Source organism: Mauremys mutica, chromosome 3 (assembly GCF_020497125.1).
Source record: "Mauremys mutica isolate MM-2020 ecotype Southern chromosome 3, ASM2049712v1, whole genome shotgun sequence".
Taxonomy (NCBI): Eukaryota; Metazoa; Chordata; order Testudines; family Geoemydidae; genus Mauremys; species Mauremys mutica.
This window is the reverse complement of record NC_059074.1, coordinates 19,143,251-19,170,340: the sequence shown is the minus strand read 5'-3', so window position 1 is coordinate 19,170,340 and position 27,090 is coordinate 19,143,251. Positions and strand designations below refer to the sequence as shown.

General features: G+C 46.3%; 1 protein-coding gene across 4 annotated transcripts in view; it reads left to right on the top strand.

Annotated features, from left to right (window-relative positions):
* Positions 1–27,090, top strand: part of LOC123367428 (protein eva-1 homolog C-like) — a 304,747-nt gene that overhangs the window by 221,167 nt on the left and 56,490 nt on the right. The gene's annotated exons all lie outside the window — the stretch shown is intronic.

The window sequence follows — 27,090 nt, the reverse complement described above, 5'->3', positions numbered from 1 at the left end:
TATTATTACCCCTATATTTTCCATATGTTGAAGAAAGTGTTATTAATGAGAGACTTAAAATAAACAGATTGCTATCCTTATCAAAAAGAAGATTCAGAGATGACTTGATTACAAACCTTCAAGGGGAGAAAAGGGCTCTTTAATCTAGCGGGAAAGGCATAACAGGAACCAATGGCTGGATCTTAATGCTAGACAAATTCAAATTAAAAATAAAGTACAAATTTTTAACAGAGAGTTTGATTGACCATTGGAATAAACTACCATGGGATGTGGTGGGTTCTCCATCTCTGGATGTCTTCAGATCAAGACTGAATGTCTGTCTGGAAAATATGCTTTAACCAAACAAAAGTTATTAGGCTCAATATGGAGGTAACTGGATGAAATGTGATATACGCCAAGTCAGATTAGATGATTTAATGGTCTCTTATAGCCTTAAAATGTATGAATCTATGAATGAGGTATTTTTATTCTGAAAATATATTTATTTTATGATAGTGAAAGGATTAGCTCTTGCAAGGGGATCTGCAGAACCCTGACCCCATGCAGGGCCCTATTGACTTTGCTGGACATCTGTGCAGAGGCAAGGGCCCATATTAATGGCATGACCAAAACCTTAAAGATAGACACAGGGCTGGTCTACACTGGGGTGGGTGGGGGGAATTGATTTAAGATACGCAACTTCAGCTACGTGAATAGCGTAGCTGAAGTCGAAGTATCTTAGATCGATTTACCTCTTGTCCTCACGGCGCGGGATCGACATCTGCGGCTCCCCCTGTCGACTCCACTATCGCCGTTCGCGCTGGTGGAGTTCCGGAGTTGACGGGAGTGCTTTTGGGGTTTGATATATCGCGGCTAGATGAGACACGATATATCGATCCCCGAGAAATCGATCGCTACCCACCAATACAGCGGGTAGTCTAGACGTACCCACAGTCTCTGCTCCACAATGTTTTCAGACAGATCAAGCAACATACAAAAGATGAGGGATAGGAAGCTAAAAACCTGCAGTTATTTGAAAGTGTTGAGTCCAGTTTGTGCTTATTTAAAGTCTAAGTGAAAAATAAGCACCTGTTTGGCAAGCTACCCCAAAGCCTCACCAATCTAGAAATAGCTATTAACTCCCAAACTAGCAGCCACATGCAATTGTTACCATTGGATCCCCCTTGGGGGAGGCACTAGATTTGGAGCAGGATGCTCTGAATGGTCACGTAGAGCTTTTCCGCCTACAACTTCTATTATTTTAAATTAAATCCAGATCTGAACTATCATGAAGTTCAGGGGTGCTGGGATTCTTGGAACTGGTTCAGGCTCATCCTTTACTATAAAATACTATGCTGGAGTCTAATCCCTCTTCTGTCACCTTCCATTGTTTATAAAATCATTGAGAACCTGATTGAGGGTCAAGTTCTCCCCTAATTTGCACTCTGGGCAGTCTCATTCATTGACTTTGATGGAGTTACACTAGTGTAGGTCAAGCCAGGATTTGGCCTTTAAACTGGAAGCAATAGTAGATTTCTCAGCTAGCTGAACAAACATATCTGTTCTGCCTGTTTTTGACAGACCAGAAGTCTTGATGTGAAATTTGGCAGTTTTCAGCCCCTGTCCCAGACATCTGTTTTGAGGGGGTAACTGTTGTGAGTTTATTTGAACTCAGTACGGGGCTCTGTTTCTATTTCATTGAGGAATTGAAAATAACCTCTTCTTAAGGAAGTGACAGCTGATACCTGAAGATTGTGCTCAAGCCATTCACAAGAGCCAAAGAAATACACTGAGGGTTATGGAGGTCGAGACCCTTGTTTAGATCAAAGCACATGTTGGACATTGTATAAATGCCAACTCTTAAAGCGTTCTTATTCAAGGCTGAAGTCTGGAGTAAAATGATACCATGCCAATAAATCCTTTACTCAGCTCTGCTAACACACTAGCAAATACATCAACATAGAGCTGGAACAGAGAGGCTTCCAAGTCATTTAGATTTGAGTGCAACTGACAGACTGGATACAAACCTAAATGCTCTGAAGTTTACAACATCAATAAAACTATTACTGGAATACTGTGTGCAGTTCTGGTGTCCACACTTCAAAAAGGATATTGACAAATTGGAAAGGGTTCAGAAGAGAGTTACAAGACTGATCTGAGGACTGGAAAACCTGCCTTGTAGTGAGAGACTAAAGAAGCTCAGTTTATTTCGTTTATTCAAGAGGTCATTTGACCACACTCTAAAGTATCTACCTGGGGAGATTTCTGATACAAAAGCATAACAAGATCCAAGTGTTCGAATGTAAAGCTAGACAAATTCAGAATAGAAGTAAGGTGCAAATTTTTAACAGGGAGGGTTATTAACTATTGGAACTGTCAGGATTCCCTCCCCACTCTGAACTCTAGGGTACAGACTTGGGGATCCTCATGAAAGATCTCTTAAGCTTATTTCTACCCACTTAGGTTAAAAACTTCCCAAGGCACAAATTCTCCCTTGTACCTGGGGGATTAGGTAATGCTGCCACCACCAAGTGATTAGACAAAACTCAGGGAAAGGACCACATGGAGTTCCTACTCCCCGCTAATATCCCCCCAAGCCCTACACCCCCTTTCCTGGGGAGGTTTGAGAATAAACAAGATGAGCACAGACCAACCTTGGGTTTTTTTAGGACACTAAAAAAAACAATCAGATTCTTAAAAAAACAGAACTTTATTAGAAAGAAAAATGGTAAAAGAAGCACCTCTGTAAAATTAGAATGGAAGATAATCTCACTTGGCAATCAGATTCAAAACACAGAGGCAAAACTTTAAAGTTACAAAAAGAAAACCAGGAATACACCTCCCTCTCAGCACAGAGAAAATTACAAGCCAAAATAAAAGTAAGCTAACGCATTCCCTTGCTAGTACTTACTAATTTTAATGGAGTTGGATTGCTTGCTTTCTTGATCTGTCTCCGGCAAGCACAAGAACAGACAAAACAAAGCCTTCTGCTGCGCCCTCCCCCACCCCTCCAGATTTGAAAGTATCTTGTCCCCTTATTGGTCCTTTTGGTCAGGTGCCAGCTAGGTTACCTGAGCTGCTTAACCCTTTACAGGTAAAAGGATTTTGTGCCTTTGGCCAGGAGGGATTTTATAGTACTGTATACAGGAAGGTTGTTATCCTTCCCTTTATATTTATGACAGGAACAAATTACCAAAGGCCATGGTGGATTCTTCATCACCTACTGTCTTTAATTCAAGTTTGGGTGTCCATTTCTAAAAGATATGCCCTAGCTCAACCAGAAGTCTTAATGCAGGAATCCCTGGGTGAGGTTCTTTGGCCTGTGGTATGCAGGAAATTGACCTAACTAATCATAATGGTCCCTTGTGGCCTTAAAATCTATGACTCTATGAAGTTTAGTGATGAATGGACCAATATTTTGCATCATACCCATCTTTAATTGTAGAGATAGAGAGAACACAATTTGAAAAAAACAAACAAACAATTTCATATATAGGCCCAGCTTATGCCTAGCTTCTGGGCAGGTTCTCAGGGGGTGGAGAAAGGTAAAAGAACTCTTTCTGTGCCCCCACACTCCTAGAGAGTCCAGGCTGAATTGTAGTCCCTGCTGGAATCCCGGGGAGCACAAGCCATACCAAAAAGAATTAGGATATGCAAGTAAAAATTATCACATCCAAGGTGGAAGCCAAACTCAAAGAGCTTAATGGGGCCAAATTGGGCAGCCTGGATAATCTTTATCCAAGAATATTAAAGAAACCGGCACCTAAAATTGTAAGGCTAATAACAAGGATTTGTAATGGATCTGTAAATTTGGGGGGGAGGGGGATTTACTGTATGATTGGAGAACTGCAAATATAGTATCTATATTGAAGAAAGGGAGAAAAAGTGATCCAGGAAACAACAGGCCTGTTAGTTTGACCTCAGTTGTATGCAAAGTCTTTCTCCTCCTCTGTCGCTTCCAACTGATACATCCCCAGTTTAAAGCAAAAATCCTTGTTAGTCTAGGAGGAGGAAGTGTGCCTAGACTGTAAACAAAAGTGGTTCCCAAACTTTCTACTAAGGTGACCCACCAACTGCATTTTATCTTTTTATTTTTTGTGACCTTCTATTACATATATGTACCCTCAGTCCTGGCACGGCAACCCCAGTCCTGGCTCAGTGCAGAGGGAAGGCCCCAGAGGGAGGGGGAGGAGAGCGAGCCTGTCCCTCACTCACTCCTCATTGGCCTAGGCTCCCTGTTTCGAGCACTGGGACCTGGTGCACGGGGTGGCAGTGCTCCTTGGTTGTGGCCTGGCCACTCCTCTGTCATGACCAAGGAGCAGCTGGGCCAAACCTGATTGGTACGGTGATCCCCATGCATCAGGTCACAGTGTCCCAGAATGGGGAGCCGGACCTGGACCCAGACCCATGGGACAGTAGCTGATGCTGTGGGAGGAATGAGCGGCAGGCTTGCTCTCCAAACTCCCTCCCTCCTCCTGGGGCTCTGTCTGTGCATTGAGCCAAGAGAAGCATATATTAGCCTAGCCCAGGGCTGGGTTAATCTGGCTATGACAACCCATCTGGAATGTTTCTGTGACACGCTGGTGGGTCAAGACCCACCATTTGAGAAACACTGCTGTAAACTCGTTGGGGGCAGGGACTTTTTCCTCCATATGTACGTACAGCACCTAACACAATGGGGCCTTGCTCTTGAGTGTGGCTTCTAGGCACTACAGGAATTCTAATAATGAATAATAAATACCTCCTGGAGCTCCTGAGGTGCCGAGGATATCAGGGAAGCTGATCAGGGTTTGCGAGACTATTGTAGCTGTCAGAACAGAGGGGAAGGGAAAAAATGATGAGATCTGGATTCAGCTGGATGCAAGGGCAGAATGAGATAGAGAAATCATGGATGACCCACAAACTACAAGCTTGGACGGTGAAGGGACAGGGGTGAACTAGAGAGGGGGTAGCAGAGAGAGTATCTAGGAAAGATACTTAATACTGAATTGAAATCTACCCTGTAGACAAAATACATCCCAGTCTTGCTAAGTGAAACAGCACATAGGATCCATTAGGCAATGGTTTGAGCACGTGCCATGAATAATTTTTCATTTCCACAGGTTGTGTGATGTTAAAGCCATTTTGCCCAGCTGGCCAGATATTTAGCTACGCTCCGTGCTCATACCAGCCCTGTGCACCCTGTATGTGATTGCAGAGGCTTTCTTGCTAGGCTAAGCAGAATAGCCCAAACAGCCCTGCCTGTTATCTCTTCCCCTGCCCTGATGTGTTCTGAGCTGGAAGTGATGCTGCATCTTTCTGAATGACTGCATGCAACCCCGACAGAATCACCCAGGCTCTTGCAGCACGTAGGTGACACTCAGGGACAACACGTAAACTTTCTTTGTTCTGTGCAGCCCTTGGGCATGAGCTGTAGCATCTAAGGCTTAGCTCTTCCCTGGCATAAAGCCACTGGAGACAAGGGAGTTAGGCCAGGGGAGGGAATTTGGCTACTAATATATAACGTCATCCCATTGTTCCTACTTGAAAAGATAAACTCTGATGGTAGTTTTCTCTCCTACCCATTTACTCCCTTCTTTAATAAAACTTGTTACTGTGATGCCTTTTTTTTTCCAGTCAGCAGATTTTCTGGCTGGTTAATGAGGGGAAAATAGCCCCCTCCTTTATGTCAGGGGCCAAGTTTGGATTGGAGGTTGGTTTAGTTTTTCGTGTCATTTCCTGTTGCTGTCCTCTGAATGCGAACACTCTCTCTCTCTCACTCACTCACACACACACTGGACTCACTACTCTTGGAAGGATGTGAGGAGGCAAAGGCAACACACCTCATGCTCTCTCCTGTCACGCTGCATTCCAGCCTTCTGCTGTCCTGCCGGGCTCAGCTTTCTGCTTGCTACCAGGAAAGAAGAAGACGTGGAAGGTAAAATAACTCTTCTTTACAACTGGGCTCAGTACTTCATACTTTTCAGGCTTGGGTGAAAGTTAATTGTGGATTTTGGAGTCAAGAGCTAAAGCCTTGGTTATTTTTTTTAAAACTCTCCCCAATGGTAATTGCAAAGGGATAGCAGCAGGGGTCTACTAAAAAGGCAAGTTTAGAGGGCTGCAGTAATGATACAGAGTTGTTGTTTGCTCAGGTAGGATTGCAAGGGAACGGGCAGGGAAATGCAGTGGCAAGCGGCAGTGCTGGGAGAGGAGTGCTCGGGGAAGATGCAGCTGCTGAACCCAAACACTGTGTGTGTTTCAGTCCCTTTCCGATAAGCATTTTCTGTACAATCTTGCCGTTTGCAGGAGAGCTGAAAAAAGCTGACTGTGGAATCTCAGAAATGAAGGAACGGTGTGTAGGTCTCTGTTGAGGTGCACATTATAGAAGAGGGCAGTGTTTAAGAGGACTGTTATGTATGTAGCTCTGCAAACATTGGTGGCTTGATATGTTGGCTGATGGAAGAAAATAGCAGTTATGGAAAAACCAGCTTGGGGCAGGACAGAAGCTGTGAATGTCACTGAGGGTTGGAAAAGAAATAAACACTGTGTGGACCGCATTCTTCACCTAGAGCTTTGTCTTTTAATTGCAGCATAGGATTTACCCTGGCAGAAGATTTTCCATAATACTTGCTTACTGTAGTGTCGGGGGGGGGGGGTGTTATAGAAGTCAGTCCATTTAACTAGAAGGAACATGACAATCTCCAGAATCTGCATCCTATTCACTATAAAACTGTACAAAAATCAGTCAACCTTTGTAAGTCCAATTGACAAGGGCTGATGTTTTCCTTGCTTGCTCATAAAATTTGCATTTATTTTGTTTAAAAAAGAAAGGGATACAAATGTTTTCTTTTTAAAGCTGAGCGAAAGTAACTTCATGCGCTAGTTAAGCCAGTCCTGGCTCTCCCTTCCCACTGCTTCTTGGACAAACAACCCATTAAAAAACTAGGGTATCACTTCTGGAGCATATGCTGGAGCCAGTCCATGAGGTGTTCAGAGTTAAAATGCTTTCTTGAGGTAACCAACACAGGATAGTAAATTTCAGCGTGTCACTAAGTCTGGGGGAAAAATAGCTTGCAGAGCAGTTTACATCAACAGATAAAGTGAATGCTCAGGAACCCCATGTTCTTCACATAGAGGATTAATCATTACCACCTCCAGCTATTCAGCAGAATGTAATAAGGGCAATTACATATACATTTTTTACCAGCCATTAATTAGACGTAGGAATGAGAGCAGAGATCTGGCCTCAGGAAAAATCATCCTAATATTTGTGCATGCAGCATGGGTTTACACAGAATCATTGCTCAAGACATGTTACTCCCTCACTTCACTTTCATTTTACATTTTACATCTCCCTCCTCCAAGAATTTGATTGCTGATGGAAGGTTCAGAATAGCGGGGCATAAGAATTGTTGTTATAATTATCTCCTAGAACTGGAAGGGACCTTGAAAGGTCATGGAGTCCAGCCCCCTGCCTTCACTAGCAGGACCAAGTACTGATTTTTGTCCCAGATCCCTAAGTGGCCCCCTCAAGGATTGAGCTCACAACCCTGGGTTTAGCAGGCCAATGCTCAAACCACTGCACTGCACTGCACTGTCCCTCCCCCCTGTGTTATTTTGCCACAGATTGGGCACATCATATGCAATAACATTGCTGGCCTGACATTCCTGATTTCTGACCTAGCTGAATCACCTCTTGCTTTCCAATCCTCAGCTTCTCTTTCCAGACTGCCATCCATGGTGGTGGTGGTTGTGGCTGGGAACTGGATCGGGGCCTACCAAGTCATTTCACATAGACCAGTCAGCAGCCATTAATGACTTTCATTAACTAACAATCAAGACTGGAGTCAAAGCTGCCAACTTCAAGGTGAAAGGTTTGGGCTTCCAGGATCAGTCCCTTGGATCAGCTGGTTCTGTGCTTCACATGGGATTTGTGGGGAGGTTAATTTTAAAAACCAAATAGAACAGTGAAAACTCTTGATTCTTTCCCATCTCTTTCCTTCCTCTCTAACGCTTCTTCACTCAGAGTATTGCATTGGTTGCTCCCATATGCTGACTGATTTTCAGAGGGTCCACTCCTGCCTTTCAGTACAAATGATGGAGCAAATGCCATATGAGCTCACATAGCAAAGGGCATGAGAGAACCCTTAGTCTCACTCACTGCCATAACCAGTGGGGAGAGAGAGATAGTATTTACCTAGGACTGCATCCCATGGTATCGAATGCAAAATACAATCAGCCTACAGGGCCACATTTCCACAACGGCTCAGAACTCAGGAATCTTGGCCAGATTTTCAAAAATCATATTGTATGTTGAATTGTTTTTACAAAATCTTACTATATATATCGCGGTGGGAGCTACTGGGGCTGAGCACTTTTCCCCCTAGATGGGAGTCTTTTTTCACTGTGGGTGTTGAATACTTGAAAATCTGGCTCTGAGCACTTTGAAAACTTGGTCTACAAATCTGTGACGGGAGCATGATTCATGTAAAGCTAGTATAATTTGACCCTTAAATATTAGAGGTCTGAATCTGATCTCACTCTGGTTTTGCCCTCCAGTGACTTGCATGGGTTTACTCCTGATTTACACTAGTCAAGGCCATATCAGAGCAGGCTCTACATTTCTAGCTTAGGCTGTGACCTGCACACAGGAAGAAAAGACAGAAAAGAAACTTGCTGAAGATGAGATTATGATGGGAATGAGGTGGTTCCAAGCATCGCCAGCAGATTTCTGCTGCTTCGCTGGCCTTCTTGATTGCCAAAGTCTCAGGTTGGGCAACAAAAGGAGGACAACAAAAATGATTAGCAGGCTGGAGCACATGACTCATGAGGAGAGGCTGAGGGAACTGGGATTATTTAGTCTGCAGAAGAGAAGAATGAGGTGGGATTTGATAGCTGCTTTCAACTACCTGAAAGGGGGTTCCAAAGAGGATGGATCTAGACTGTTCTCAGTGGTAGCAGGTGACAGAACAAGGAGTGATGGTCTCAAGTAGCAGTGGGGGAGATTTAGGTTGAATATTAGGAAACACTATTTCACTAGGAGGGTGGTGAAGCACTGGAATGGGTTACCTAGGGAGGTGGTGGAATCTCCTCCCTTAGAGGTTTTTAAGGTCAGGCTTGACAAAGCCCTGGCTGGGTTGATTTAGTTGAGGATTGGTCCTGCTTTGAGCAGGGGGTTGGAGTAGATACCTCCTGAGGTCCCTTCCGACCCTGATATTCTATGATTCTCTGATAGTGGCACCTCTGTCTACATAAAATGACCTAGATGATCTATTCCATCCCCCTGCCAATGCAAGATTGTTCCCAACAGCACATTTATTTCAGGGTTCATTTAGTCTATGCTTAACGAGCAGAGGGGCGAGGCTTCAAGTTCTGCCACTTACCTGATGTCTGTCTGGAAATATTTCCTGTTATGCAACCTCAATGTTCTGTTTCAATTTAATCTCATTGCCCCAAGTTACATCCCCTGAGCACCACCCTAAATAATCCCTCCCTCCAGGGCCAGTTCATAGTGGCTGCGAAATATGTGTTGTAGGAGGCCTCAGCTTGGGAAGGGGCTCCTCAAGAAAGCAGTTATGCATATGTGCCTGCTTATGCTTCGTCCAGACCAGCTGTGATAAATGAAGGGGGGTATCTCCCTCTTATGGACACTGAGGCAGCCAGTAGCTATAAAATCCCTCTTAGTAGCTGTTCTCTAATTGCTCTACCTGTAAAGGGTTAAAAAGTCTCACTGCGATGCATAGGTAAAAGGAAGTGAGTGGGCACCTGGCCAAAAGAGCCAATGGGAAGGCTAGAACTTTTAAAAATTGAAACAAAGACTCCCCTTCTGTCTGTCTGTTGTTCTCTGGGGAGAGGCAGACAGGGCAGAGACTGTTCTGTAAGACGCTTGGGGCCAGGTATGAAAAAATCATCCGAATCATACCTAGAAACTTCTCATTTAAACCCCCAGATATGAAAGTAGATCAGGAAATGTCTAGGAAGACGTGATTAGGTTTATCCCTTTTATTTTTTATGGCTTGTGGACTCCTCTGTGCTAACCCCAGGTGCTTTTGTTTTGCTTGTAACCTTTAATCTGGACCTCAAGAAACGATTCTTGATGCTTAATCATTGTAGTGGCTTTTTTAAAATCTAGCAATAGCCTGAGTTCCCAGATGTATTTTCTTCCTTTTGTTTTTTAATAAAATTTATCTTTTTTTAAGAACAGAATTGGATGTTTGTGTCCTAAGAGGTTTGTGCACATGTTTAATTAGCTGGTGGCAACAGCTGATTTCCTTTGTTTTTTTCTCAGTTTTCCCTGGGGAGGGGGGTGAAAGGGCTTGAGGGTACCCCACAGGAAGGAATTCCCAAGTACAAAAAAACCTTCCTGGGTTCTCAAAGGGGTTTTGCACTTGGGTGGCGGCAGCATCTACCCATCTAAGGTCAGAGAAAAGCTGTAACCTTGGAAGTTTAATACAAGCCTGAAGTGACCAGTATTAATTTTTTAGAATCCTTGTGGGCCCCCACCTTCTGCACTCAAAGTGCCAGAGTGGGGAATCAGCCGTGACACCAGCAGTTCTCAAACTGTTGGTTAGGACCCAAAAGTGGGCCGTGACCCTGTTCTAATGGGGTCGCCTGGGCTGGCTTAGACTTGCTGGAGCCCGGGGCTGGAGCCCAAGCCCCACTGTCTGGGACCAAGCCCGAGGGATTCAGCCCGGGGCTGTGTGGCCCAGGTTACAGGCCCTCTGCCTGAAGCTGAAGCCCTTGGGCTTTTTCTTTGAGCCACCCACCCAGGGCAGCAGGACTCAGGCGGGCTCAGGCTTCAGTCCCCATTCCTGAGGGTTGTGAAGTCATTTTTGTTGTCAGAAGGGGTCACAGTGCAATGAAGTTTGAGAACCTCTGGTCCAGACGGTACAGTGGTGAGTTAATAAGCTGTGCTTTGTGACAATGACAGGACGTGAGCCCGGACCCTTTGGAGCTGCCCATAGGCCTTGTGAAGACCACCTAGTGAGACACGACAGCAGGGGAGTGGAGATAGTTGATGTTGTGTGTGTGTGTGTGGGGGGGGTCCTTTCCTCTTGAACTACCTTCTGCCTCAGGCATCCCACTAGGTTGCTGCTGCTGTCCTTGATGGGCGCTGCTCCAAGAACTCTTAACCTCTGCCTGGATGCTCCTATCAGCGTGTTGCCTGTTTCCTGCCGCTGGCTCTGGATTCCCTCTCATAATTGTAATGATAGGCATGGGCTGGGGAGAGATTGAACCACTCCCTGGGAGGGGGTTCCCCAATCAGAAGGGTCTGCAGAGCACCTTGAATGTGCTTGGTCTGGCCCTGGGGTTTATACCTGTCATGAGTTTGTATTCTTATCCCTGTGTTCGCCCAGCTGTTACAGAGAGCTGGTGGGGGGGAGGAATGCGTACCTTTGTGGTGCATTGCATTGAGGATGACAATGAAGTATGAGTCTGAAGGGTTGTCTTTGGCAAGATTTTCTATGGCCTTGCTTATTTGGGCAGGATAAAAATAATACCACTGCTCTGTTTATTTGTAATAGTGGTTTTCCCCTCTTGTGACAAGGGATCATTCCCCCGCTTTAAGGGATTCTAGTTGAATGCTCGCAGGTCTTGTATATACATTAGCAAACTTAATATTGCACGTGAGTGATCATGTGACAAACCTAACATTTCAATGAGTAGCAAAAATGCTAGTTCTTGGCCAGGAAATGTTTTTCTTACTTTGTTTTTTACCTTCCTTCCCTGCAAATGGAAACAGAACCCTGGACCAGTTTAGCACATTAAAACATGTTCTGATATTGGTTTCAAACTACTTCTGGGTGCTACCTGGCTGGATACTAGCCATCTCTTCTGGGCTAATTGATCCCCCTATATTCATCTGCCTGGCTGTTGTCTATCCAAGGCTCCTATCGCTGTGGTTTCTAAGGGTATAGCTGTACTGCATTTGGAGGTTTGCCTGCAGCACATGTAGAAATACCTGAGCTAGCTTTGATCTAGCTAGCTTGAATAACAATAGTAGGGAAGCCATGGCAGTAGGGGTCGGCTGCTTGAGAACATTCTCAGAGTACAGTCCATGCTGCCATGGCTTCACTGCTGTTATTCCAGCTTGCTAGATCAAAGGTAGGTGGGCTGTATCTACTCATGCTACAGTCACCTCTGCAGTGCAGAGAAGTCCTAAGTGCTGAACGCACAAGTTAAGGCAGCATTTATATCATCAAGAGGAATCTGAGCTCTCAGTCTGTTTCAATCTTTTTTTTCATTTTCCCCACACAATATCATTACTTTACTGAAGATGAGAGTATTCTCATTGTCTGAGGAGGCTCGGGTTATTGCTCTGGTCATGTGATAGCATCCGTAGCAGCCATAAGGTACACCAAAGACAATCCGGATCAACCTGGTGAGGCCCCCAGTGGTGGCTGGACACTTCCAAGAAGGGCCCCTTCCACCCCAAAAAGTATTTTGTTTCAATTTTTTACATTTAAATGCATGCAGTGCTGGTAAGAGGCACTGGATTGACGAGACTGAAGTCTTCTGACAGTTCAAACTTCTCCACAATGTGCCTCACGTCTGTTTGAGATGGGTCTGCTCTGGGGATGAAAGCATATTTCAGCCTCCATGCTCAAGATCCTGGCTTGGGGCTTCTAAGGAGGCTGCCAGTTCTGATGATGGTATCTGTGATGTGGTCACTTACTTGCTGGGAAGTGGACACAGACTACCAGCTAATTTGACCCAGGCCACCAAGCAACTGTCTGAGATGGATGATTTTCCCTCATTACTGATCTGAGCTGGAGTTGAACTGGTGAATGTGAGGTGAAATGCCTCTCTTCTATTAGCAATCCCCTCAGTCTCCCTCTCCTTCCCAAGAAGTGTTGTTTTTGGTTAATTCATACAAGTCTGGGTCTCTTACCTCCATCCTGTGGGAGGAAGTCTGGGTCTGGAATTGTGTAATAAATGCCAGATTTCTTACTGCGGTCGACAAAGCCAAACTGAGTGGAGTAGACCAGGCCTATTGCCTTGCCAGTTGTTACTTTCATGAATCCCACCATCATTCTGATTAACTTCTGTTGGGTCACTGTGAAATGTGTTCTTCCCCAATGAAAATAAGCTTGATCTCACAACAGTATTAATAGGCTAATGATAGATATGGGATACCTAGACCCCATGGATCTGTAGGAGGGAATCCCATTGGAGTAACTCAGACCTTCATCCTTCTGATGTACATTAAACAGAGTTCCTAACAGTTTATTGTGTGTGAGTCTTTTGGCTGACTCCTTGAAAAGCAAGGCCTTCCCTACTCTATGCTGGGCATTATAGAATCATTGGACTTTTTTTAATGGATAGGTTTCCTCCATTACCCTTGACCAAAGTTTCTTCGTCTTCCCCACCCATCTATTGTACAATGTACTGGCTGTCACCTTCTATCCCAGAGGCTGCAGCTTTTCACTAGTGAAGCGATTCCTTTGTACCTGTAGTTTGCGAAGTGCTTTAGGGTCCTCTGAGGCTTTTTATGATGGGAAGAAGAAAAAGGTGGAGATCTGGATTCGGTTCCTGGCTCTCTCTCAGATTTCCTGTGTGACCTTGGGTGAGACACTCAAACCTTCTGTGACTGAGCCCCTGATCTGTAAAATGGGAATAACAACACTCACTTTCTCCCTCTCTTTGACTGTTTTACCTGCTTAGATTGCAAGTGCCTCAGCTCCTCTCTTACACTCTTTGTACAGTGCCTAGCACAATGGAGCCTGATCTTAGCTGGGGCCTCTGGGTGCCACCATAATTCACATTAAAATTATGATGCTCTTATTAATTAAACCTGGAATTACCCTGCTTGCCCACCATTCATTACAGTCTGCAGGGCAGCAGCAATGATATTGGGAGAGGGCGTGGACAGATACCTGTTTCTCATAGTGAATAGTACCTTGTAGGGAGTGTGCAATCAAATAGTACTCACTGTCAGGTTGTCCCACTCTGGCCCAATGGAGCTGCCTTATGAATTAACATAGAGCGTTCCTTATAATTTACTGCACACTCTGTTTCTTGCTGGATGAAGCTTAATATTGGGTTTTGCCTTTTTTTTTTTTTTAAACTTGTGCATCCACTGGATTTAATGGTTTCAAGGGTTTTCTTTTTCACTCTGATATCAAAATCCTTTCCATAGCTGGTACATTGCATGAATGTCACATTTAAATATGTGCTCTATAATTCGGTCCTTCCTCTCCAGACATATTACTTTACACTACATTTGTCTACAGTAAACTGCAGCTTTGATTTTACTACATCAGTGACCATAAAAGACTCAACTTCCTCTGACTCTGGCTTTGTTGTTAATCTTTATTTACTCTAGACAATACTCTAGTTTTGGAAGAGTTGGCAGACTCTGAACGCTGAAACTTCATATTTATTTTGCTTCCCATTCCTTTATAAACAGAGTTTATATCTACAAGGGTTACAACCTGATATAATATATTTAGCAGGTTGTGCGCTGAGGGCTTTACAAAGTGGTATAAAGAACTGTAGCAGGTCCAGTGATGAGATTCTTATTTATTATTAATATTGCTAGGTGCTGTGTATATCCGTAATAAAGGAGAGGCCTTGCCACAAAGGGCTCTTGAGCTAAATGCACAAGATAGACAAGCAGGGGCAGAGAAGAAGTATTATTGTCTGTCTTACAGATGTGGGACTGGAGGCACGGAGAAATTGACTGACTTGTCCAAACAGGGGCGGCTCCAGGCATCAGCACGCCAAGCGCGTGCCTGGGGCGGCAAGCCACGGGGGGCGCTCTGCCGGTCGCTGCGAGGGCAGCAGGCAGGCTGCCTTTGGTGGCTTGCCTGTGGAGGGTCCGCTGGTCCCGCGGCTTTGGTGGACCTCCCGCAAGCGTGCCGCCGAATCCACGGGACCGGGGACCTCCCACAGGCAAGCCGCCAAAGGCAGCCTGCCTGGTGTGCTTGGGGCGGCAAAATACCTAGAGCCGCCCCTGTGTCCAAAAGTTTTTATCTTCCACCAACAGAGAGATATTACCTCACCTGCCTTGTCTCAAGTCACACAGGGAGTTTGTAGCAGAGCCAGGAATTGAACCCAAAGCACCTGTGTACTAGGCTAGTGTCTGAACCATAAGCCTGTCTGTTTGTCTTTCTTGCTTTAAAAAAATGGTATTTTCTGTTACTGGGTACATTTTAGAGGCAAGAAAGCTGCTCTCCAGAGGTGACAGTATGAAGCCATGAATATAAGTCCTCACTGGTGGGCTAGCAATAGTGAGAATACAGGGATGAATGTTATTAAGACTAGGGAAATCCTGCCCTTCTCCCCTCAGTTAAAAACTGATTTGTAGCCAGCAAATTATTTTATCCTTTATCCTGATTCCCTATATTAATCCTGCATTCATTCCACTCCCAAATCCCCCCCTGACTTGAATAGGAGCTCTAGGTGTGAAACAGAATCCGTCCCCGAGTGCATAGTTTCAATGTAGAATCTTACTATTTAAAAAAAAAATAGTAAATATATAGAATGCACTGCTTGAGCATTGTCTGCCAGAGCAGTGGCATCGTTGAAGACCCCCAGCCAGGCAAACCCTCCTGCCATCCCTGATAAACTGCTGCAAAATTGTTTCCGCTATTTAGAAAGCAACAATAACAGACTATTGCTGTTACTGAAGTGCTCTATGTATACCATACCTATAGTCTAGTTCATAACCATCTTCTGATTGAGTCCTGTGTGTCTGCTTGGGTTTATATTTGATCTTCTCCATTTGGTTGGCTGGTGCATCAGCTTGACAGGCACAGACCATCCCTTGTACCGCTAATAAAATCTTTTAGTTGATATCTGGGAGATGATTACCTGCAGCTTCCGTCATACTCCCTGGTGTGGGTACTGGATCGGGACTCCTGAGTTCTAATCCAGTGGCCTTGGCAAATTGCTTCATCTGTCTATGCCAGAGTTGGGCAAACTACGTCCCACGGGCCTCATCTGGCCCGTGGGACCATCCTGCCCGGCCCCTGAGGTCCTGCCCTGGGAGGCTAGCCTCGACCCCTCCCCTGCTGTTCCCCCTCCCCTGCAGCCTCAGCTCGCTCCGCTGCAATGCTCTGGGCGGCTGGGCTGCGAGCTCCTGAGCAGCCCAGCCGGTGCTCTGTGCTGCACGGTGGTGTGGCTGACTCCATCCGGGCGGCGCGGCTGCCTGTCCTGGTGCTCTGGATGGCGTGGCTGTCGCTCCAGGCAGTGCGGTAAGGGAACAGGGAGCAGGGGGGTCGGCTAAAGGGCAGGGGAGTTTGGGGTGGTGGTCGGGGGAGGGGGTGTGGATAGCGATTGGGGCGTTCAGAGGGTGGGGAACAGGGGGGTTTAATGGGGGCAGGGGACCCCAGGGGGCAGTCAGGAAGGCGAGGGGGGGGTTGGATGGGGCAGTGGAAGGCAGTCAGGGGCAGAGGTTCTGGGGGTGGTCAGGGAGAAGGGATGGTTGGATGGGTCAGGAGTTCCCGGGGGCAGTCAGGAGTCCCCGGGGGCAGTCAGGGAACAGGGAACCGGGGGCTTGGATGGGGCAGGAGTCCCAGGGGTGGGGCCGTCAGGGGGCGAGAAGCAGGAGGGGTCAGACAGCGGGCAGGACTGGGCTACGCCTGGCTGTTTGGGGAGGCACAGCCTCTGCTCACCGGCCCTCCGTACAATTTTGAAAACCTGATGCGGCCCTCAGGCCAAAAAGTTTGCCCGCCCCTGGTCTATGCCTTGGTCCTCTGAGCTATGAAATGAAGATAATGATACAGCTATATCTCACAGGGGTGTTGTCAGAATTAATAAATGTTTGCAAAGCAGTATGTAAACACTCTGCATTATTATTATTGCCATCACTGAAAGAAATAAGGAACGGTAAGAATAGAAGCAAGAGGCCATCACTGTAAGATTTCCTCTCCCTCCCCTGCTGTTATTTTCCCACAGCATAAAATACTCAGTGACCCAGCACCAGTGTAGCCTGTTCTATAATTTTCCAGAGTTGTCCCTCTGAGGCAGGAAAAAGCCAGTTCCATCCAGTTCCCCAGTTTGTCCAGTGTAGAAAAGTAATTGTACTGCTGGCTGCCAGACATCACACAGCGAAGAAGAAGGAAGGTCAGAGAATAGCTTGTGAAGTGCCAGGGAACAACATGGAATGAACCAAGTGAATGCAAGTGATTCTAGGTGTGTTTTGAGAGTTTGAGACCTTTTTCTCAAACACAGATTTGCTGATTTTCTTGGTGTTACACTTGGGGTGAACTTGACTCATCCATCATCCCTAGTCCTATGGGAGTTCAGCTGTAAACATCTTACTAGCCTGTAGTGTGTTGTTATAACAGCAGTTGAAGATAACCGAAAGCACAGTGGGCCCAATTCTCATGTACACTTTTCCCCCTTTACGCCACTCCAGCAGTGTAAAGTTGCCTTTAGGGGAATACAAGTGTAAATTATGCTCCTGCCAGAGCGTGTAAAGAGGTCTTAGTTTAAATGATACCAGAACCATTAAAGAGATCCCCTGCCATCAGGTGAATACATTTTGCAAATTTATGGTAGAGGTGATTGCCAATTCAAGTCCTCTTCTATCGACCTGGGTTATAAGGAGAACTCCAGATGTCCAATAAATGCTAGGCTTATAGAGCCAGTTTTAGATAGGTAGAGGCACAATGACTGATCTGTGCCTGGACGTGAACTACCAGCACAGATTGCTCCAGCAGTTCATTTGTGTAGTTGCAAATTGTAGCCTCGTGCGTAAATGCTAAGAGGGGCTTTCTGAAAATCTGGTTCCTAAAAGCCCTTTAGACAGTGCTTGATTTGTAATGAAAGAGGTTCCGGGGCTCAAGCAATTTTTTTACTTTCATCACTGACGCGGCAAGCCCAGAGGTGCTGGGGCTATGAACTGCCACGCCTGAGCCCCGGCAAGCCCGGACACAAATTCAGCATTGCCTTTAGGACAGTGAGCCCTTCCTAGCACTGGGGAAGCAAGGCAGTCTGAGTCAGACAGTTCAGATATAGAGCGAGTGGGGATGGAGGTACAGTAAGAGGCAACCTGACAGGTAAAAAGGAAACTGCTGGCATCCCTCAGTATATTTTAGAAAGATATGGATGTAGGCAAAGAAATAAAGAAAACTAGTACAACTTTGTATTACCTTTAAGGTGATACAAGGAGCAGGTGTAAATGAATGAACTCTCTGGGGCAAACTCACTGCTAAGCCTGCTCTAGAGACACAGGGCAGTTGGCTTCCTGCATCTCCACTCCGGGGCAGTAAGGGGCCATTTGGCCCCAGCATAAATTCAGGCAGCCACAAGAGCATCCTAATTCATGCCCCTATTGCAATGGGTCTTCTGGCCTAGTTTGTGCACCGGGGCCATGGGGCAGCCATGAACCTGGCCCTTTCTGCGTAAGGAATTGATAACAAAGAGCTATGGTTTGAGCACAACTTTCTTAGCTAAGAAACCCTGAGGTCTAATCATGGTCTAATATACCTTAGGTGAGCCCATTAGCCCGTCTTTAAAATGGGAGCGCTGATTCAGGGCTACCTACCCAAAGAATCCGTAGTTACAGCTTGTAATGTGTTTGGCATATCACAAGTGCTATCTTACTGCTCAGGATTATTAATAAGGGAGAACGGAGAGAGCCGCATGAATGTGTCTTGTGTAAGTTTCTTGAGGAAAGACATGCTGTCCGTGTAAGAGGCCTTACAGCATGCAAATTCTGAAAGCACATAAACATAACTGGAGGTTTTGTTGACCCTGGATGATGAAGAAGATTCCTAGCCAGGTCTCAGAACAAAGCTTTGATTTCATAAACGTTTGTTCTTGTGTTAATGAATGTGTGCGTATGGCAGGCACTGGTGCTCCATACCCACATTGTGGGATTTGTCTTTGTTTTCTTCTGAATTTGCATCTATTTTACTTCTGGGAAATTACAAGAATAGCAATTGCAAGAGTCAGGCACAAAGCAGGCAGCTGCAGTGCAAAATTTTCTCACAGTACCAGTTTCCTGATTTGCAAGTTTGGAGCCCTACTTTTGAGCACAGTTTTGTGATATGGACTCTGGAGGCTACAATGAGACTTAACCAATGCCAGCTGTAACCTAAAGCCACATTCTACACTGGCTTACATGAAGACTTGATCCTCAGTCAGGATCTGGAGACCAAAAATCTAGAACCCCTTTGGCCACTTTGGGTCATGACATGTCTGTGAATAACATGGAAGAGGAGAACTTACTGGAAGGCCTCCAGGGCTTCTAAGGGAGCCTAGTTTTGTCTCATCATTCCCCTGGAAAGATGAGACTTGCGGCAGTGTGAAATAGGCAGCGTACATGGTCTGAAACCCATAAGAAAAGACAGAGGCCACTGCATGGGGTATTTGGGCTGACTCTTTGTAGCCCCCTGCCTATGGCACCCAGCAATGGTAGCACGGTTGATTCACTTGTTGCACTGCCTTTGGACACCTGGAGGCAGGTACACTCCTGTGACATCTTCTATAAGGTTCAAAGGTGAAATAGGGGAAGTTAATGCAACATTGGTCAAAATGCACATGTGTACTCTGGGTGTCTGGAAAGGAATTTGGCCCTTGGAGTGTCTGATGCCTGAATCCTGTCCCCTTCTCCTGACCATACACTTATTTTTCCTGTGCTGTATCAGAAATGCTGGGCTGGAGCATCAAGATAGTGTCATTGTCTGATACCAAGTAGCCCATTCACCTTCTGCAAAGCCTCCCTGGGCCCTTTTGGTCCATCTCCTCACCTCTGTGCTATGTAACAAGATGGATTTTATAGCCCTTAGCGGCAGCTCATCCTCAAAAGTTCTAATGATTTATGGTTTTTAGATGTATGTTACATTCTTATGGCACATATGGTGGAGAAGTGAATGAAGTTATCCCAAAAGAATTAAAATGGCTTCCTTGGCAGGAAAACAGAGGGAAACGGGCCTGTTGCCTGCGCTCCTGTGCTGACTCTAGAGGGAGATGAAAGTTACTCAGTGAAAATGTTTGTGATTATATTCTCCTCACTACTTGTTAAAGTTTACAAACTTCCCAGCCTCTGCCTTTCCAGGCTTTCAACACACAGACTTCATACATTAACACTGATTTGGTTTCCGGGCACTAGTGATTTGTGGTTTGAAATGCACTGCAGCTTCGCGATAATTTGATTAAATTAAAACCTGACACAAATGAATGTTCCCTGCTTTATCTCTGATCAGTTCTCTCCCCATACTCCAGCCGATCCACTCCACATGGGGAATCTCACAGGGTGCCTCCCCTGTCCAGTAAACTTTGAGAAGGAAAAGGCTAATGCCGGACAGACAGGACTGCAGAATCTTTGCAGCCAGACTGAGCAGCCGCAAAGCACGTCACTATCTGAGGAAATGGTACTTTTCAAATTTTCACTGAAAAAATTAACTCTGCCGCCAGCTCAGCTAAATCCATTTCCCCATAAACGCAAGCTGCTTTCACTTAGATTCGGTGCCAGATCATGCCCTTAAGGCAGAGCCCTGGGTGTGTGCAGTGGGAGATCAAGGGGAGGGGGAAAGGCCGGGAGCAACAGTGTCTTGGGGAAGCCCAGTGCTTCCCAGTTCTCCCTGACATACCAAAGGAGTGCAGCCACACTGGCATCCATTAGAACGGTGCCGCCACCTCTTAGGCTGGCCAGTGGTGTTAGATGTTGCAGAGGAAGGCAGAGCAATGTTCCTACCCTCCCCACTCTTATTATTCTTTTGAGGTGTCTGGCAACCAAGGGCACGCAAGCAAGATGCAGTCCTTGTTCTCAGGAGAGCACAGAGATTGGAATTGTGGCTGGCTCCTGCTTGGGGGTGACAAGGCTGGGCTGGGGGAGTCCCGCTTTGCACCTACACAACGGCAGTCTGGCCTTTAGCTAGGACAACTGCTTGTGGTAGTTTCGCTTCTGTTCTTTCCTGTTATTAAACAACTAAAGGATTAACATTGTGTTGGCATTCTTGGAAAAGTTTCCTGTTCCCCAAAGCACTTGTCCTTAAGATCATATCATTCTGATTGCCATCTTGGCAGGTAGACCGACTGAGGTAAGCCGTGAATGACTCTCTCTTCTGTAAGCAGAGTCAGAATGAGCTCTACCCTGACATCTGGTGGTGAGTTGTGGAAAAGGACTTCAGGGGCTGATCTCATTTGCATGGGCACACTCACCCCACCTAGCATGAAGAGACTGCTTGCCCAAATGGTCACTTTGGCTGCTGTAGGACCCCTAGTCTCTTTGTTATTGGGGCAGGAGTAATAAAGTGTCATTATCCTGATTATGGAATCAAGGGCAATAGAACTGTACTTGGCATTTTATGACGGAGGGACTTACCTCAACTAAGTAGCATGTGTAGAATGTGTAGGGAACATACTCTATAATAACCTTGACCTCCTAACCTTGGTTACTAACCATATTTGTCACATTAAAACAAATGCCACTCTCGGGCCCAGAAAGCTGGTGGAAGGGGATCAAAAGCAAAACACTGCTGCTACTGAAGAAATAACGGATGAGAAAAACTTGAAGCACAAAACAAAAGAGTTCTCTGAAAAGGCTGTCATTTAGTTTTACATTATTTAAAAATGAAGACAACTGCCGTTTTCAGCTCAATCTCCAGTTTGAGTGGGTGAATGGATTTGCCATTTGAAAGAACGTATAAGCCTCTTTTGCAAAACTGCTTGAAGACCTATTTAGAGATGTGTCTGAGTGGCAAAGTTCACATCACCCAACGTTGCAGGGCACTCAAGTCCAACATTTGATTCAGCCTGTTTGAGAAATAGTGGTCAGACTATTCAGTACCTAGGACTCTGGCAGCCAGCAGAGGTTCAGATCTGGACATTTGCTTTGGCCCTCATCTCCATATTGAATTCTGTGTCTATATGGTCGTCTGGAAGTGATGCCATTAATGCTGACACAGTGATCCCTCTGTCTCTCTGGCAAGCCACATAAGTCTTCCATCTGGGTATGATGCAATTTCCTTTGTCTCTTTGTTAGATTAAATAGGCTGCCCCCCTACTCCCTCTTCCTTGAAAACTATTTATTGCTTCTGGAATTAATAATTTTTAGTATTTGAAGGTTTCCTGCAGATGGATCAAGAGAAAATAGAAGATTGCAGTGATAGGGTCATTAAATCAAGTGTATACTTTAAAAAACTACCCACTTTCCCCCTTCCTATTGTGTATGGATCTACTCTCAATTGCATACAGTGGTTATCATTTCAAAGTCAACTTTGGCCAATAGGGTTCATACAGTTATTTTCTTTACTAAATGTACTGAGAAAACTGTGGTATCTCAGATATCTAGAGCCCTGCGCGGATACAAAAATGTGTATCCGCATCCGATCCGCCATCTGCAAAAATGGTCTGCGGATGCGGATAGCCGCAGATATCTGTGGATTTGCAGGGCTCTATTTACCGTGGCTGGGCTGAAGCTCTGACACACACCCACACCCACCCCGCTGGAGCCTGGTCAGGGAGAGCCACGCTGGCAGCTGTGGGGAGCCCGTGTGGAGTTGCGGACCCTCCACCTGCCCTCAGCCAGTCAGGGGGCCTGGGGGGCAGGGATATGGCTGAGGGCTGGTGGAGGGTCTGCTGTGGCCCCCTTCCCCCCCCCTCCCCCCCCGGCTCCCTGGCTGGGCTCCACGTTGGCCTGGCCGGGGAGGGAGGGGGTGACCTTTGGAACTGCCCTGGGGCTGCTCGGGCCCCCCACCCAGGGCAGGTGTAGGGTCCGCCGTGGCTCCTCACAGCTGCCTGCCCAGCTCGTACTGTGGCCAGGCTGCAGCTCTGAACTGCCCTCCACCCCGGCCTGGGCCCCTCCACCCAGGGCTGGCTCCAGGCACCAGCCAAGCAAGCTCGTGCTTGAGGCGGCAGACTCTAAGGGGCGGCATTCCGTCCAATCGTAGGGCGGCACGGCCGCCCTATTTTATTTTATTTTATTTATTTTTTTTTTTTTTGCTTTGCCTCCAGGTCCGGCCACCCTGCACCCAGGGTTTTTTGGGTTTTTTTGCTTTGCCTCCGGGTCCAGCCACACTGCACCTTGGGATTTATTTTATTTGTTTTTGCTTTGCCTCTGGGTCTGGCCGCCCTGCACCCAGGGTTTTGGGGGGGTTTGCTTTGCCTCCGGGTCCGGCCGCCCTGCACCCAGGGTTTTGGGGGGGTTTGCTTTGCCTCCGGGTCCGGCCGCCCTGCACCCAGGGTTTTGGGGGGGTTTGCTTTGCCTCCGGGTCCGGCTGCCCTGCACCCAGGGTTTTGGGGGGGTTTGCTTTGCCTTCGGGTCCAGCCGCCCCACACCCAGGGTTTTGGGGGGTTTGCTTTGCCTTCAGATCTGGCTGCCCCGCACCCAGGGTTTTTTTTTGTTTTTATTTTTGCTTTGCCTCCGGGTCCAGCCACCCTGCACCCAGGGTTTTTTTTGTTTTTGTTTTTGCTTTGCCCCCGGGTCCGGCCGCCCTGCGCCCTTTTTTTTTCTTTGCTTGGGGCGGCAAAAAAGTCAGAGCTGGCCCTGCCTCTACCTGCCCTGGGCAAGGAGCCTGGGGGGAAGGGACACAGGCCGGAGACTACTCAGGCCCCCCACCAAGGGCAGGTGGAGGGATCAGGCTCCCCACAGCTGCCAACGCGGCTCTCCAGCTCCAGCAGGGGTGGGGGTGGCTCAGAGCCGCAGTCCGGCCACGGTAAGAGCCAGGCGTGCAGCTGTAGGGAGCCGCATGGTGGACCCTCCACCTGCCCTGGGTGGGGGGGCCTGAGCAGTCCCTGGCCCATGTCCCTGCCCCCCAGATCCTCCCGCCTAGGGCAGGTGGAGGGTCTGTGCCGCGGTTCCTCACAGCTGCTGGCCGGCTCTTAACCGTCAGAGTTCTGCGTGGGTACAAAATTTGTATCCGCATACATGATGCTATCCGCAAAAATGGTCCATGGATATAAAGCAGATACCCACGGATTTGCAGGGCTCTACAGATACCATTGCATGGTAATTGTTGGCAAATTTCTTAGTGGTGATGCTAGCAGCAGGCATTCCCACCCTGCTCCAAATAAGACTTAACGAGTTCAAACTTGCCCTCTTCCTGGGATTTGGCTTCATTGGTAACTTAAATGCTAACAAACAACATAAACCTCAGCCTATATTTTCTCCCCAGGCTTGGCTGCAACTTTTCCAGGCCCTTGTTCTTTCTGTCCAGAGCGTCACTCCTATCTCTCATGTATCCTGGCGGCGCTAAGAAGCTGAATCTACCACAGTGAAGCAGCAGAGTTTACTCAGCAGCTTTATGTAGGGTTCTAACTCACAGTGGGGTCTTTAGATCCTGCCTCACTGTAACAAGTGAGCGCCGCATTCATTGGTACATAGTTATACGAGGTGCAAATGTATAATCACTGCTTGTGATTATATTGCCCTCTAGTGGTGGGGTAGTGGTAAGCCCTCCAGCTCCCATGGAAAGGGCTCGCACTTTTGGTGCTGAGGGGTCTCTTGTTCAATCCTCGCTGCATGTATGTGGTCATGGGTCTACTATAGAAATAATGGAGGCGACTTATTTATTATTTATTTTATTAGGGGAGAACAATGAGGAGACGTGCAGTTTCTGTGACTCTTAAAGTGATTCACTAAGACCAATCAGTGGCAGCTTTCTGTTGCCTCGCTGTTTTCATTTGGAGTCTCATTCACTCATTCCGGTCTCAGATTTATAACTCATACATTTAAAAAAAAATCTATCCTGTCCCGTGTTTGAAACTCTTCTCTTGCAGGTCTCAGGGTGGCAGCAACTTTTCTTTTAACACCATTTCGGACATATTTGTTGGTCTGTTTTTCAGCTGAGAGAAACATAAAGGTTTGCAGGGCATTCATGGTCTTTATTTTGAGCTCCTCAATGGTGTGAAACCAGTTTGGTTACATTGGTCCTGTTCCTAATGGACAAGTGTCCTCTGGGAAAGAAGGATGGTTCACTAGATAGGGCACGAGCCTGCACTGTGGGAACTTGGGTGGCTCTTCCATACTCTTCCACAGACTTCCTGTGTGACCTTGGGCAAGCCATTTAATTTCTCTGTACCTCTGAATCCCACGTGGGAAATGGGGATAATAGCACTTCCTTATTTCAAAGGAGTGTTGTGTGGCTAACTCTATTACAGATGGTGAGGTACTCAGTTATTATGGTGATGAGGGGCCATATGAGTATTAAGATAAATAGTTACCCACACAATTAATGCATAGTGGGATTTTACTGGTGGTCTCAGCATAGAAGCCAAGGGCTGGAAGAGCAAACAAGCATTCTCTTACTCCTAGTGGTGGCCTCTTCAACCCAGGTTTGCGGTACACTGGTGAGGAGGCTAGCACTGCCTCTGGTAGTCCTGTTCTGTGACGGAATAGAAGACTTCAGACTCCAGGCTGTCAATCAGGCACCTTCACCGCCGTGCTCTACAATTATATAAAGGAATTTATCTGAGAGTCCTACTTACACATTTTAACAATCTGTAATGTGATCTAATTGCTTTGCATAATGAAAGCAGTTTGGGGGAGGATTTGAATAGAAAGGGAGATCTAGTCATCCACTAGACACAGACATTCCAGGTTAATAACACACCATGTCTGTGGCTATTTTCAGTGCTCTAGGGGTTGAGGCTATTTAAGCTCGGAGCTCTGTTTGTGATAATTGAATGATAACTGATTCTCCCTGTGAGAAATCCCAACCACTGATGTGTTATTGGCCAGCTGATGGGCAACAATAACCAATGACCTGCTGCCAACAGTGAGAAAATGGTGCTTATCAGAAGCAGCTCAGCATGTGATAGTATCTCCTTCAGTAGAAGCTAGGGGGGGATTTTCACTTCTTTGTTTCACTTGAAATTTTTGAATTAAATATCTTCATTTGACATCCCACATGCCTTTTCTTTGCTGTTAAGCAATACAGCTGGGCTCTCTGTACATATAGGTCTGTAAGGCTGTTTGCTTGAAAAGGATCCATATTTGGGAAGATTCTGAATAATGCTAATAAATATATAGTGCTTATATGATCCTGTGGATGATGAGCATAATAATACTTGGCTCTTCTATAGCACTTTTCACTAGTAAATATCAAAGAACTTTGCAAAGGGGAGGTATCATTTCCCCCCATTTTATAGATGGGTAAACTGAGGCACAGAGAGCATGGGACTCAGAGTCTGAAGATTTGGGGCCAATTCACAGCTCTGCTACTGACTCACTATGTAGCCTTTGGTAAATGCAGACCTTTTTGTCTTGAAAAATTCACTTAACTAATCTAACCTTCACACAGCACAGTATATCTAAACATTAAGATTATGAAATAAATAAAAGGGGAAATGCATCTATTGTGCCCTTCACATTTTATTTTCTTACAATCTTACCTGTTAAGAATTCCAGGGTTAACTTGGGATTTCCTGTTTTTTGTTGTAGTTTTAATGTAATTGTAGACATCACATGGGTAGGACAAAGACACACCTTCTAAGTTAATTTGTGGAAGTCAGATGATCAATACACATTTTAAAATATATGTATTAATTTTGCAATGGCTAATAGGAGAGACTTACAGTAAATGTCCAGATATTGCCCCATAGAGAATAATATGAATCTGTTCTGCTTGTCTGTCTGGCTAGTCACAAGTCTGAAGGAGCACATGGAGTCCACCCCGGATGGGGGATGGAGCAGTGCCTTTGCACAGGGGTTCTAGTGGAGAAGGGCAACTATGGCTGGGGCTTCAGACACTGAAGTGGTGCATCACCTTGACAGCTGGGTGATTAATGTTAGAGATGGACAGTAGAAAGGGGGATTGGTGGTTCAGCTGATGGTGCTTTGCCTCGGAGTCAATACTGAACCGATGCTCCAGCCTGGTACTGGGGACACCGTGCTAGGGGCAGTGTCACTTCTCCTGCCCTCTTATGGAGACTTTGAGGACTGATGTCACGTTTCACAAGTGCTTGGGAGCATGCTGCCCAAAGTCCAGTTTAAGTCATTACATTCTTCTCTCAGAATCTTGCCCCCTTGCTTGTGGACAGCAATTTCTTTCTCACTTCCTTTTCTAAGGTGTTGCGCAGTGGATCAGTGCTGTGTTAAACAGTGGCCACATTCCAATCAGAGTTGGGGTTGGGGCAGTGCTTGCTCTTATATAGGACCTGAGTCTACAAACCCTTACTCACCCCATGCACCACTGCTTGCGAGAGCAGAGAATACTCCTGAGGTTAAAGGTTTGC